The following is a 16,084-nucleotide window of genomic DNA, read 5'->3' as shown; positions in this document are numbered from 1 at the left end:
CTTGGGAATTGGACATCTCATGGTCACTCTGTATATTATTTCACTAAAAAGAACAGACTGATAAGAGTCATTAGCACAGGAAGAGTACCTTACTTGTCGCACAGCACCGTGTGTCATCATTTCCCTATAAAGAGTCGACTCGAGTAATTAGCTTAGCAATCTAACTTTACCAGTGGCACTGTTTCCTGCTAAACACTTTCACAGTATTTTTAGACTGGTCCTCCATCTGCATCGGAAAAATGCATGTGCATGAACTGTTAAACCAAATGTCATGAAAATCATGAGGATCCAATTTTTTTTTTTAAATAGAACCGGTGAATAAGCCTAAATAAAGCAGTTTAAATATGGTTGTTTTTAATTCAGCATTACAGGAAGCTCCTAGCATTTTTTCGGTATTTACTGATTTGCATGAATACACATTTTGTGTGAATGAGCCCCTTTTGTATCTTTAATGGGTTCGTGGTATTCAACCAGGCTACAAAACCAGTCTTGGGGCATTTGGCAGGACCCTTCTTAAAAGTTAGAAACAACAAAGTTATTTGCTGTCTAACCTAACATCCTGAGAAACAGAGCTTTAAATAAACGGGACACCATCCCAGCTGAATGAGCGTTCTGTCGTAACAGGTGCTGGCAAGTATGAAAGCTGATCTGAGGACAGTCTGGCGTTTCTGTCCTTCTAGGCGAGAATACTATTACCAGTACAAATCGAATGCACCAGGTTTGGCGAAGAAAAGCCCTGCTCGTCTCTACAGACATAGACTTATGCTGATGACGCTTCAAGGAAACAGTGAGCTGTCTGAGACGGTCCATATTTACAGTATGAGAAAGTCACTCTTTCCACCCCCTTGCTTCTCAAGGCCAGATGAAAGCTGTGGGTTGTTCTGCCCAGGGCCAGATGTTCTCAGGTGGGGCGATTGGCTCGAGAGATGCTCTGTTGGTTGTCGTCTCGCCCCACACGTGGCTCTCATGTGAAGTCTGCTGGAGGAATTAGCCTTGGATGTTATCGCAAGCTAAAGATTGAGCCAAGTGCGGCGGCCTGTGGTGTGCTGAGGGGGATGCAAGCCTGTCTGTGGGGCTATGATCTCAGACATCCTCAGTTCCCAGCACGGGGAGCGGAGATCATGGGCAAGGTCACAGAGCATCCCACTGTCTGTGCAACAGTGTCCCATTGTCTCAAGTTTCTTTCGCTGTCTTCAAGCGAAAGACTTTATAAAACTTCTGGAGGGGAATGTTTTTTCCCTCCCTGAGAAACAAAATAAACACGACCTCGGGAACGCACTCAGAAACTCGCCTTCTATAAATAACAGCGCTGTAGGCCCACATTAAATTGTTTCAAAGCACACATAATTCAACAACATCCACCCTTTTCACAGTAAAACCATTTTATAGGAACGCTGGAACTCTGAGGCTTACATGCAAAGCTTTGAGTCAAAATAAATGTCATTTAGAGGGAATCAGAAATAGAAAATCATTCATTGTTTTACTCATGGGCACACTTTTTTTTAATTTGTATTGTGTTTGTTTGCTTCTAGTTTTATGCTTTGTATATAATGGCTACTGCTCATTTTTTTCATGTAGTTCCTTAGCAGACTATTTGCCAGCTCACAGTTTACTTTCTTTTAATTACTTTATACATATGTACTTTTCTGTCTTATAAATGTTTTTATAATTTATAAATGTTACTAATTTTCTAAATTATGTGTATTCTAGTTTTAAAATTGTGTGTGTGGTTTTAAGTTTAGATTTATATTGCCTTTTGCCTTATATTTTGTGGGTTTAAAATAATTCAGACCAATTTAAAAAATGTTATGCATGTGACAATAATTTGACCAAAATATCAATCAGCCACTTTTTTTACATTATGTTTAAATGTACACTATATTGCAAAAAATGTTGGGATTTTAATGCCATCCCATTCTTAATCTGTAGGGTTTAACGTGGAGTTGATCCGCCCTTTGCTGCTATAACAGCTCTAACTCTTCTGGGTTTAGGAGTGTGTTTATTGGAATTTTTGACCATTCTTCTAGAAGCACATTTGTGCGGGCAGGCACTGATGTTGGACGAGAAGGCCTGGCTCAGTCTCTGCTCTAATTCATCCCAACGGCGTTCTGTCGGGTTGAGGTCAGGACTGAGGTCAGTGCGGGCCAGTCAAGTTCCTCCACACCAAACTCACTTATCCACGTGTTTGTGGACCTTGATGCGCACTTGTATGCAGTCATGTTGGAACAGGAAAGGGCCATCCCAAAACTGTTCCCACAAAGTTAAGCGCTAAGAGTTCCTTTAACTAAGGGGACAAGCCCAACCCCTGGAAAACAATCCCACCCCATAATCCCCCCATAATTTCCAATCTGCAGAAAGTTGGCTACTACTGCGCAACTTAGCATACATTGACCACGCTCTGTGATTTTACGTGGCCTACCACTTCGTGGCTGAGTTGCTGTTGCTTCCACTTTGGTATAATATCACTAACAGTTGAGCAAGGAATATTTATTAGTGAGGAAATTTCACGAATGGACTTATTGCACAGGTGGCAACCTATCACAGTATCACGCTTGAATTCACTGAGCTCCTGAGAGCGACCCATTATTTCACACATGTTTGTAGAAGCAGTCTGCATGTCTAGGTGCTTGATTTTATACACATGTGGCCATGGAAGTGATTGGAACACCTGAATTTAATGATTTGGAGGGGTTTCCCAATACTTTTGGCATATCCTTGTTCTATTTCGTGCTGTATGTCTTATATTGACCAGAGTTGTTTGGACATCCACGGTATGTTCACAGCTTATGTTGGAGTAAATTTGGGGTGTTTTCGGAATTTATTTTTATAGCTGGGTGACCGTGAGGACATTCACAGGAAAGTAATTATAGTGCAACATCACTCATCAGAGGCAAAGCCCCAGTAAGTGGGGTGTGATTTGGATTTGGCTTCAGAGGAACTCTGTGGAGATCCCATTTCCTTGATTCTTAGAAGCTGCTGCAGTGCTGCTGGAAAGTAGTGTTCTTAGTCCTTGATCAAAGTTAAAAAAAAAATATACAGGCATCCTAATGGCATTAGTCTCCTTCCTGAAGTTCCACTGGTTTCTGTGAAAGTTTCCTTTGTTATTGATCAACTCTCTTTGACATTGTGGTGAAGATTTAGCCGCTATCAAACACTTGACTTTTTTTAGGTGTATATTCATGGGTTTTGGTTTTAAAGTATAAAGATAAATGCAGCAGAATTCCTGTTTTAAGATGATCATCACATATTTAATTTGGGGGTGCTGTTTCATGCATACTGAGCTTTTTACACTGTTAAAGACTTTATCCTAAACATGGACAAAGTTTCAAAAAAATAAGTTGAACGTTTGATGGAGTATTTCTGTGTCAAAAATAGTCCTTCCGGTTTCTCACAAGTTTCTGAGAGTTTTTTTCGAGTGTGGGTCAGCTTGACGTCAACGGGTCAGAATATCGTTGTATGGGCCGTACGGGCTCTTCTCCCGGAAGGGTGCGCACGCGCGAGAGCAACCGGATCAGAGCGAGTCAGCAAATGCACGCCGCCCATAAACGCTGCACTCGCTGTCTCAGGACTTCATCAAACCAACAACATCATCAAAGAAGTGTGTTTTTGATGGAGCGGTGACGATAAAGGTTCACAGTCGTGCTTTGGAAGCAAGCGATGAGTAAAACTGCTTCAAATGTCTGTGTGTAGTTGGATATCGTCCCGTGAGTAAACATCAGTAAACAACACAATCGCATAGTTTTGAAGCATGCGATGTATGGCGTGTGTTTAAATACATGTATTTAGCTGACCACTTTAGGTGTCTGTTTGTTTATTGTAAAACCACCCAAACATAACGTTAAACTTACTTTATGTTAACGTTTTGTTCACTATAACACTAGTCTGACGTGCAAAACCGTTTTGCTTGTGATTGCTAAGGTTTAGTCGCATACAATAGTCCATAAACCAAATCATGTCCTCACAATCCACAAGTAAACAAACGCAAATGTTGACAAGCCACTAAATACAGTAACCTTACCACAGAGACGGACGTCCTGATGTTGTTGCTTCTCCTGTTAAATTTATTTTAGCCTCCGGATCCGATTCAGGATCGTATATGTATTAGTTGAATCTGATTGATAGCCATGGTTTATTTAGAGTAACATTTTCTTTTCCGCTTGACGCTCTCATGCAGTAGTTGCGTGCTCGTCATTCTTTAGCTCCGCCCACACGATACGCCTCCAGCCGTTCGTTTTTTTTCCGGAAAGACTGGGTACAGCTAGCCTGACAAGCCAGACCCACATCAAGATGTTTGGTCTGGAAACTCACCATAGACAGGGCTCAATCTGAGGGGCGGGATAAACGGTTGTCTTTCAAACTCCCTCTGCACGCGATAGGATAGCGCTACCACCAACCAGACCCTACGAAGGTGAAACAGAGCTTGTTGATAGATTAAACATTCACCGTATCTGGTCGGCTAAACTCCGAACACATCTTCCCTTTTTAAGAATGACTTCAGTGCCTTTCTTTGTTCTTTTCTCAGAGAAAAGCTTAACTCCAAGTCTTCCAGAATCGCAGTCAAAGCTAATTCGAAAGACCGCCGCCGTTCGCCAGTTTCTGTGTTTACTAGACAACAGAAGCACGCAAACGCAACTCTGCCTTCGTCATTATGGCCCCGCCCGCCGACTCTATACACGATGTGATTGGCCCGTCCAGATTGTGAGGAATACAGCTCAGAAGGGTATTGAGAGTTCCTAGACGTCACTTGCGGGCAGATTAAATTTGCTGCCGCTAGGGTGTGTCTAGATTTCTAGGCTAGGGTACAGCTTATCTTTCTTTTAAAAAATATAATAAAACTAAAGACTTTTTGGAGATATGAAGGATGCAACACTACTCTATAGGTACTCAAGATTGACATGAGATTGACTGAAACTGAATGTTTCTTTCCTACTTATTTTCCTACTTTCCTACTCAGGCTGTGTGTTTTTGATGTTTATTCAATACTGTAGGTGTTTTTGGATGATTTTTTTGTGTGCATTATTGAGTGTCCCGCCCTTTACTTTGTTTTATTTGGAAAGGCACTTTGCTTTTATTTATATTTTGTTTGGCTGATATTTTGTTTGGCCAAAAGATGAGCAAAAAATCCCAAGGTCACTATTGAGGAATACTTCCATCCTGAGGTATGTGATGCCAACTGTGCAGTCTATCTCAGATACTAGAGTTGATTTAGCACCAACATGAATTTTGTGAACCTTATTTTAATGGATTCCCAGGATGGGAGGTAGAGAAAAACCAGTGTAGATTTTGACAACCTTAGGTTCATCTGAATCCCATTGTTTTTTTTGTTTTTTGTTTTGTTTTTAAGAGAAAGAGGTTATCTGTTACATTCGACAAAACTGACTTCTTGTTTTGGCTTTTTAAATAGATAGTTATTCCAAAAAGGAAAGTTTACTCACTATTATCTTCAGATATTTCAAAGAATGTTGTTGAACAAATAATGTTGGACCCCACTGAATTTCATTGTATAGACAGAAATGTCATATTTTGTGTTCCACCAACAGGTTTGGCACAACATTACAGCAGCATTCATTTTTTTGTGAACTATCTGTTTTAAACTAAAAAGTTGTCAAATTTACCAGCATATAGGTGACCTCAAAGATTTAATGGTGTCTTTAATTAACTAAAGCTTTGTCTATCCCTTTTAAAGTCATTGTATGTATGTGTGGTGTGCTAGTGTGTGATGTCCGTATTGTACATGGCTGAAATGATATCTCTCTGTGACCGGTTGAAGGGTGCTTAAAGTTTCCAACTCATTCACTGCTGTGTCAGCCTGCATCATCCACACAAGCTTTACTGTGACATCATGTCCACCCACAATCCCCTTGTTGGCTTAAACTTCCTATGTCTATGCTCAGATCCTGTGCAAAACACACAAAAGCTCTATGTGTGGAAGAAACTAGAGAAAACCAGGGAGAATTGGTGACTGACATGTGTAGGTGGGTGGGGTAGATATTTTAGGATAACTTTGAGGTAAATAGTTCCTCCCTTTGAAACCATATCTTGCACACTGATGCTTCCTGTCACATAAAATGCACGATGAAAAATTAAATGATTCAAAAAATAGGGTTTCTTCATTTTATTTTTTGCCAAAATGCACAGTTAATATGGCAGTTGTTATCATGAATGATCAGAGCAAAGAATCATTTTCTCCAAAAATAATTTCCTGTGTAACTAAAAGAGATGTGACCCCTTCCCTAGCACAAGGTCAATCACAAGGGTGGTCAGCTCAAGACCTTCTCTGCCTGTGATGAGAAAAACAGGTTTTCTTTATTAAAAAAACGTCTCAGCTTTCAATGGGGGGCTACTGCTGGAACAAAAGCTCTGTTGTTTACAGGTTCTCTCTGGTGGTATACTCTTTCACAAAAATACATACCAGTTTGACAATATAAGTCAATTATAAATATTCTAACAAATTAAGTAAAACATGATTGGTTGTGTGATAACAGCATCCCACCTACAGTGTTTCAATTCCCGTGAGATTTTCAAGCATAATGTTGACACAATGTTGCGTTACCTTCATCTGAAGACTAACTTTAGGGTATTGCTAGACATCTGACGAAAGGCAGCAGTCCTTGAGTTTTCATTACCACAAAGGAAAAGCATCCTTTTGCATCTACATCCTTTTGTTAATTTTATATTTAATTTAATTTTTGATAAATATATTTTATATAAATGAAATAAAATAAAATGTTTATTTTACTTAACTATTTTATTTTTTAAAGTAAAGTATTAATATGCGTTTTATGTATTTGTATTATACAATATTATTTTAGATTTAATTTTTTGTATGTGATTACAATGTTTAAAGAAAAGTATATTATGATGAGGATGATAATAATTATTATCATAGATTCAGTAAGTTTAATGTTTTTATTTATTTATTTCTACTTCAGCGCTGGAAAGATGAATCTGTATTTAAACTGGGTCATTAATGTAGTAGAAATGTGAAATTATTTTTGAATTTGGTGCCTTCTAGACTGAGAAAAGACAGAAAATGTATTTTTGTCTCATGGGGATGAAAGACAACAATTCCCAGAATGCTTCGCTGCCCTGTGAGGCCATTCACAAAGCCACCTACTGAATTACAGTGACTGAGTTAGAGAACAGACACTACAATTAAATACTGAACGTGTCTGTTTAATATAACGATCGAGTTGCCACGTGAGTCCAAATGAGCTAATGAGCTCTCGTGATTAGAGCTGAGGTAACCACATGTTCAGTCTGGCGCGTTTTCAGTTTATACCTTTGGGAGCTTAACTTTCATAGAAATTAATTTGAGAAGTTAAAACACTTACATTGCTTAGCATCCGTTTAAATTAATGCCTGCAGCTGCAAGCTGTGCTGTGAGTGTGATCTCCCATCCCCCATGTGCGAGTTGAAAACATGTGAAAATGGCTCCCTCTGCTGGCTGTAGTCTTTAGCCTATGGCCAAAAATTCCAAAGATGATGCAAATATCATCAATTTGTGTCATGGGAGGAATTTTTCCAGAAATAAAATGCATAAATCTCTTGTCTCAGGGGGATATGAGGGGGGGGAGCACAATTATTTGAATATACTCCAGGGTTTCTACTGATACAAAGCCATATGCTAATCGCTGAAGTAACACTTTAAAAAAGTAAGTAACCTGGTTGCCTTAAAATTTTTAAGTTTATTGAAATTAAAAATTTTAAAAAATTAGTTGATACAATGGAGGACATTGGTTTGATACATAGAGACTCAAAATATTATTGTATCTGAACCACATAAAAAATGTGATAAATCATGGAAATAGCACAATTTGGCATGTTTCACTGTTGTCATCACAAATAAAACACACTTACCCAATTTGCTTACAAAATCTTTTAATAATATTTGAATAAAGGTTAACGATTCTCAAAAAATGTTCATTGCATTAACTCAGATTTTTAATTTCAATGAATTAAAATTTTTACGGCAACAACTTGTATTTTAAATTTTTTTTTTTTTTTACAGTGCAGCAGTTGTGCAATCTGATTAAAATGGACAGATACATTCTTAAAGTGTAATGAATTCAGAAGAATTAATATATTCACATATATATATTCACACTTGAAATGTAATCTTATTGTGTTCTTTATCCTGTTTAAAAGTGATATCAGTTGGAGGAGGTGCACTAAATTATTTAGATCTGATGAAAATGTTTTCACATACCATCCTTTAAATGATGTCTTTGACCCGGTCATATCTTAATTACAGCATTAAACTTCACTGCTTTTCCTCCTGGGCTGCTGATTTAAATTTATGCTTTGTTGAAGAGTTCAGTTTGTCTGTTGGAATATTTTCTCTGGCTGATGCTGGGCTTTTCCATGCCTCAGGCGGGATGTAGCAGAACGAATGAGAGAAGCAGAAAAGGCTACTGTAGAGTTGATGTCAACGTGAGCCAAATCTGAAAGAGCTTAGACAGCTCGTCTCTTCTGCTTTGTCTGAAAACTGGCTTCACAACACACACATGTGACACATACATTTACACAGAAGTGTTCAAATGCCAAAAAATCATTGCGTAAAAACACTGAATAGACACACATTGCAGGTGCAAAATGAAAGTGGTTGAATGTGATCTTCATCACTCACATTTTGGATTGAGGCATTACAATCAGATAGATAGACATCCAGATGCAGGCAATGGGTTTGTTTAAATAACATACTATATTTTATATATATATATATATATATATATATATATATATATATATATATATATATATATATATATATATATATATATATATATATATATATATATACTGTTTATATGCTGTTTATATATTAAAAAATATATATGATGCTGATCAATTAATCACATCAATCGATACGTACAAATTAATATAATCATTAAATTCTGGTGTTCCAATAATTTCTATGGCCACTGGTGTATAAAATCATGCACCTATGCATGCAGACTGCTTCTACAAACATTTGTGAAAGAATGGATCACTCTCAGGAGCTAAGTGAAGTCACCAACTTTCTGCAGATTTAATAGCTACAGATTTAATAGCCTTCAGATTAGCTCAAGAACAGTGCAAAGAGAGCTTCATCAAATGGGTTTCCATGGCCGAGCAGTTGCATCCAAACTTTACATCACCAAGTGCAATGCAAAGCATCAGATGCAGTGGTGTAAAGCACAACACCACTGGAATCTAGAGCAGTGGAGACATGTTCTTTGTAGTGACGAATACCGCTTCTCTGTCTGGCAATCCTATGGAAGAGTCTGGGTTTGGCGGTTGCCAGGAGAGCATGAAGGCATTGTGCCAAGTGTAAAGTTTGGTGGAGGAGGATTATGGTGTGGGCTGTTTTTCAGGGGGTTGGCCTGACCCCTTAGTTTCAATGAAGGAAACTCTTAATGCTTCAGCACAATACATTTTGGACAATTTCATGCTCCCAACTTTGTGGGAAGAGTTTGAGGATAGCCCGTTCCTGTTCCAGCATGACTGTGTACCAGTTTGCAAAGCAAGGTCCATAAAGACATGGATGAGCAAGTTTGGTGTGGAGGAACTAGTTGGCCTGCACAGTATCCTGACCTCAACCCGATAGAACACCTTTGGGATGAAATAGAGTGGTGACTGCGAGCCAGGCCTTCTCGTCCAACATCAGTATAAATGCGCTTCTAGAAAGTTCCTGTGCATGTAAAGGCAGACGTCCCATCACTTTTGGCAATATGGTGTATATACAAACAAAATGGTGCAATATACAACAGAACTTCACTACACTGAACACTTTATCCCACAATGCATTTAGCTTAAAGGAGTACTTCAGCGCTGGAAAGATGAATCTGTATTTAAACTTGGTCATTATTGTAGTAGAAATGTGAAATAATTTTTTTATTTAGTGCTTTCTAGACTGAGAAAAGACAGAAAATGTATTTTTGTCTCATGGGGATGAAAGACAACAATTCCCAGAATGCTTCGCTGCCCTGTGAGGCCATTCCCAAAGCTACCGCTCCTAGATTACTGAATCACTGATCAATTTTACTTTCCCACCGGGACCGCGTTCATTTTCATAAAAATCAGTTCAGTTAGAGAGCAGACACTACAATTAAAAACTGAACGTGTCTGTTCAATGTGTGATTTAGCCGCTGAGGGAGTCTCACAGCCCAAAACGCTGCAGGAGTCAGATATGTTGACAGTCATGGATGAGCTCGTGATGAGAGCTGAGGTAAACGCGTCCGCGGCATAGATTCACAGCGCGTGTTCAGTCTGGTGCGTTTTCAGTTCATGCCTTTGAAAGTTTAACTTTCATAGAAATTAGTTTGAGAAGTCGAAAGACTTACTTTGCTCTGCTGGCCCATCAATGCCTGAGGCTGCAGCTGCGAGCTGTGAGTGTGATCTCCCATCCCCCACGCGGGAGTTGAAAACATGCGGAAATGGCTCCCTCTGCTGGCTGTAGTCTTTAACCTCTGGCCAACAATTCCTCCTATGGCGCAAATTTGCATCATGGGAGGAATTTTTCCAGAAATAAAATGCATAAATCTCTTGTCTCAGGGGGATATGTGAGGGGGAAGCACAATCATTCGAATACACTCCAGGGTTTCTACTGATACAAAGCCATATAATCGCTGAAGTAACCCTTTAAGCTTCCATTCTTATTAGAACAATTGAATTGGAAAAATATCAGTTGCCATTTTTAATCTTCTTAACTCGTTAATTGATTTAAACTACAAACTTTTTAGTCAAGTCACATTTATTTAATGCTTTATACAATACAGACTGTTTAAAAACAGATTTACAGTGATAAATAATGATTCAATGATGAAAGCATAGTTCTTAAAAAGACAATAGTAAACAGCTGAAATCAGTTCATTGATTCAGTTTGGTTCAATACTATGTATAGTTTATCAATAATAGAATGAGTTTAATTCAGCTATTAAGCAGCTCTGGAGTAAATATATGAAAACAGTGAATATATTAATTAGTTAATTAATACAAATATTTTAATATTTTAAAAGAATAAGATAATAACTACGTACTTGTTGAAATAATAACGAGTTCATGTGACAACAATATACAACATTATTAGTATATTTTACTATATGCACACTGCAGTTTTATAATGTAGGCAGTGTACTGTATACTGTGCAGTTTGCACTCCATTACAAACAAAACCAATTAGAGAGAGAGTAAGTTTCAGTTTTTGCAGCTGTATGATTGTTGTAGAGAACGGATAAGCTCTCAGAAGATAATGAGACAGCTTGCTGTTATCCAAGAGACTCAAAATTGATGATGCAACACTGCACCCTGGATTCCTCCGCCTGAGAGCTCAAAGTGGGATTTTATCAGATCAGTTATGTCTTCCTCTCCTCTCTGCCTGTTTCTTTCTAATCACCCTCTGTTTTATCCTTACTTCTGCCTGTTTTCTTGTAGACTCCATACTTTGCTCCTAGTTATTGCTTTAAGTCAAGCATTTAGGTCAAACGCTTCCTTTTTCTGTTCCTAACTGGTGAAAAAAAAACGTCATGCGTCTTCCTTGTTTTTCTTCTTACTTCTCTATAACCAAGAAATTTGTCATATTAAAAGCATCAAACATTTTCATTTTAATCTTGCACAATAAAAATCCCATAGTCTATTAGTTATGAATTCAATGTCTATACAACTGTTTATTTAATTAATGACCATCTAAAATACTTTAATTTATGTTTCTATGTAAGACAGTTCCCACCATTGTAATCAGATCACAAAACCGTGTTTATCTGCTTCCCTAGAGTCAAGCTTCCAGACACACTGCTGCCTTTAATAAAATCCACTTTATGTATTAGTCCACTGATTCTAACTTTAGATCTGGAAGGTCCATTGAGAGGATGTTTGTCTTCCAACTCTGAACTAATTCACCAGATACAGCTACTGCAATGGCCAACTTATGAGTCATTTATTGAATCATGCGTGTAACATTACTTAAAAAAATACCACTAAACCTCAGCTGCCTTATGAATAATTCTTTGTTTTTGTTTAAAGGGTTAGTTCACCCAAAAATCAATTCACCCTCGTGTCGGCCCAAACCCATTAGACTTTCATTTATCTTTGGAACACAAATGAAGAGATTTTTTGATAAAATCTAAGTGATTTCTGTCCCCCCATTGACAGCTATGCAACTAATACTTTGACGCTTTAAAGAGATCATAAAACGTATGAACTGAGTGGTTTAGTCAACATTTTCTAAAGAGACACAATCACTTTATATGCTGAATAGATTTAATTTAAGCTTTTATTCACATGTATGGGAAAAAACGAAAACTCAAGCATGTCCACTTGATGTGCGAGAACCACACTCTAAAAAATGCTGGGTTAAAAAAAAAAAAGTTGGGTTGAAAATGGACAAACCCAGAAATTGGGTTTGTTGAACCCAGTGAATGGACCCATTCAAACAACCCAATTTCTGGGTTTGTCCGTTTTCAACCCAACTTGGGTTGTTTTAAACCCAGCATTTTTTAGAGTGTAATGAAGTTCATTCTTGTGTGTTACACAGCATGTTGGATCGAGGTTCATTCTCGTGTGTAAAGTGATTGTGTCTCAATTTGGACTAAACCACTCAATTCATATGGATTAGTTTGACGATCTCTTTATGAACTTTTTGAAGCTCCACAGTGATAGTTGCGGAGCTGCCAATGGACGAACACAACTGGCTTAGACTGTACTAAAAATAACTTTCGAAGATGAACAAAAGTCTAATGGGTTTGGTTGGTAAAACACAAGAGCGAGTAAATGATGACAGAATTTTCATTTTTGGTCGAACTATCCCTTTAAGTTTAAGGGATTTATATTTTTATTATGAATGAATGAATGGATGAATGAATTAATGAATGAACGAATAAATGAATGAATGAATGAATGAATGAATGAATGAATGAAGAAACCTATACAAGACCTTACTGAATTTTCATCACAAATCATTCTTACTGTCATAACATCATGCTGAAAAATATTATAAGCTATTAACACCGTATTATTTTCCTTCATTTCCTCAGGGAGCAACGACTGGACCAAAGAGTTTCCAGCTTCTGTGCTTAGTGGCCCCTTCCTCCGCTTGGACTGATTTGGAAAACACCCTCAGCAAATTGACCATGGAGGTGAGTCACAGGACCTCGTCTTTTACCAACCCTGACCTTCTGGGCCGCTAAAGGCAATGTGCTAAAGTCCCAACGGACTAAGTCTCCTCTGGTCTACGGATGTGTTTAGAAAGTTGCCCTGCCAACAGCCTTTGCATGACATAAGCTGCCTTGGGCCTCTCTCTAGTGACATCACCCCTTACCCCCCGTTTAACAGTCTTTCCTTCTGACCTGAGATCGACCTTAAAGCCTTTGTGGAGATTTTCCATCGGAGTTTTTGGAGAGGAGACCCCGGCTTCCTCTAGACTGCAAGAATAATGTGGTATCTATAAATCCTGAGCAAACGAAAGAACAGTTGAAATGAGTTTGGATCTATCCCTTCATCATTCACATTTAACATTTTTCTTTTCACTTTAATAACATCAAACGCTAGAGAGTCAAACAGAGTTAATTACAATGACAGGCTTAAAACAAGAGATTTTAAGATAATTTGTGATGCTGTTTAAAGGGACAGCTCATTCAAAAATGCCCCTCACGTTGTTCCAAACCTGTATGAGTTTCTTTCTTCTGCTGAAAACAATAATGTTGATAATCACACATTTGACAGTAGCCATTAACTTATTGTATACTTACTATAATACTATGGTATACTACTATAACAAAGTCAATGGCTACTGTCAACTGGTTACCATCATTTATCTTTAGAAAATATCTTCGGAATTGTCATTTTGGGTAAACTATCTCTTAAAGCTCATTTCACTTCAACAAATCCATCATCTTTGGGGATTTTTTGAGTTTATGTCCCACTCTCTGTTTTTCTTAAGGAGGTAACAACTCCTGTAAGCCTCTTAAGCTGTTTATGACAAGTCTTTGCCAAGCAGCATGGAGCCTCCAAAACTCTCGTATCCAAGCATCCAGGAATGAAGTGATGTCATAAAGGAAGATAGAAAAATTACAAAAAAAAAACTTTACACTAAATCTATAATTTAACAACATTTTGTTTTTAGAGGTAAAATTAGCTGTAATTAGAAAATTATAAATAAAGTTTTAGTATTAAAAGAAATGTTAAACTCTGATATATATATAAAGAAATGAGTGGCATGAACCTTACAAGAAGAAGTTTCCTTTTACATTCACACCTATATTACACTTATTAAGGTAATTATTTGAAAAAAGCATAATGGGGCACTTTAAAAATAAACTCTTATAAAATATGCCACAAAAAGATTTTAATTTTGTTAAATGTCAATTCATGTTTTGAATTCAAATTTCTAGCTCCAGAGGAAGCTATACTGTTCAAACGTTTGGTAAATCTTTTTTTTTTTTTTTTCCTAATTTTTCAGCACCATTATTCCAGTCTTCAGTGTCACATGATCCTTCATAATTCATATTATTCTGATTTTGTGCACAAGAAACATATATTGTTTTCATTATCAATGCTGTTGTGATGCATTTGTTTCTTTGATGAGTAGAATGTTCAGAAGAGCAGCATTTATTTGAAATATAAATCTTGTTTTTTCAGTCTCAGAAAACAAGGTAAAAAAGGTACCCTTCAAAAAGGTTCCATATGTACCATTTAGGTACTAATGTGTACACTTTTGGAACCAATATGTACCTTTGAGGAACTAATATGCACTTTTTAGGTAAAAAGGTGTACCTTTTGAAAAGGTACTGCCCCAGTGACAGCTTGACAGAGTGTGTAAAATACTTTTACTGTCACTTTTTACCAAATTAATGCATCTTTGCCAAAAAAAAAAGAACTTAATGAGCTTGTTATGCATTTAAGCAAAAATGTGGTGTAGGGAAGATGTGTCTCGTCAAGTGACAGATCAGTGTGTTCGCAGGGTTATAAACACTGAAGTGAGCTAATCAGATTATAACAATGAGCTAAGTATGCCTGCGGATGATCACTGTGTTTTCACAAGACACGTCTAGTCTTGAGGTGTTGCTATGATACAAGTGCACTTTTTGAACGGTTGGCTTCATTGGTCAAAACCAACACATACTTTAAAGACTAAGCTCTGGTTCTTCTAGTGGTTAATGCAATACTTTTCCTGTGCAGATAACACATGCATTAGGGATCCGCATTTATCCTCCATCCCCAAAATATGCTAGCACCAGCCCAGAGAAAGGCAAAAAGCTTTTAAATGTTCTCTCGCAGCAGCAAAGAACTAATGCAACCAATGAAGAGCTGAGGCAGCAGATTTGTGTGAATGACGGGGAGATGTCTACAGACTGCAGTATTGGTTGTTTATCAACAACGTCTGAAAAACTCTACTGATCTCTCTGAGCTAGACCTGATATCCAAAATTGGATTTTCAGATTGCCAACAACAGACTAGAACTATTGCATCATCTGTTGACATGCATATGTCAATGATAATTATCTGTGTTGTCCTACACATTTTGTCAAAATTACACTGCAACCAAAATTAAGCATGTGATCTGCCCTATAACAGAATTTGGCACAATTTCTTGAATTTAAAGAAAACTCTGAAAATAACAATTTAAATCACTATAAAATCGATCAAAATTCACTGAAACAGAATACATTAAAACAGTTATGTTGTAAAATAGTATTACAATTTAAAAGTAACTGCTTCTTTTGAAATATATTTTCAATTGTAGCTTATTCCTGTGATGGCAAAGCTCCATTACTCCAGACTTCACATGATCCTTCTGAAATCATTCTAACATACAAATTTGGTGCTCAAGATTCTTTGCAGCATATCTTTCGTAACATTATTTACTGTCAATTTGTATCCATTTAATGCATCCATGCTGAAGAAAATTGTAGTTCTTTAAATAAAATTACCTCACACTTTTGAACAGTAATTAAATGTATAGTAAATAATTAATAAAATTAAGGTGTTTTTTTACAAATAAATCAAATATCTCTTGAAAATGCACCAAAATATGTTAGACTAGAGAAGTTTTTTTTCCTTCCTTCTTTCAATGCCAGTTTAAAAAATGTCACCTCATTCCAACTCA

This window comes from Pseudorasbora parva, chromosome 7 (assembly GCF_024679245.1).
Source record: "Pseudorasbora parva isolate DD20220531a chromosome 7, ASM2467924v1, whole genome shotgun sequence".
NCBI lineage: Eukaryota > Metazoa > Chordata > Actinopteri > Cypriniformes > Gobionidae > Pseudorasbora > Pseudorasbora parva.
Note: the sequence above shows the minus strand (reverse complement) of the source record.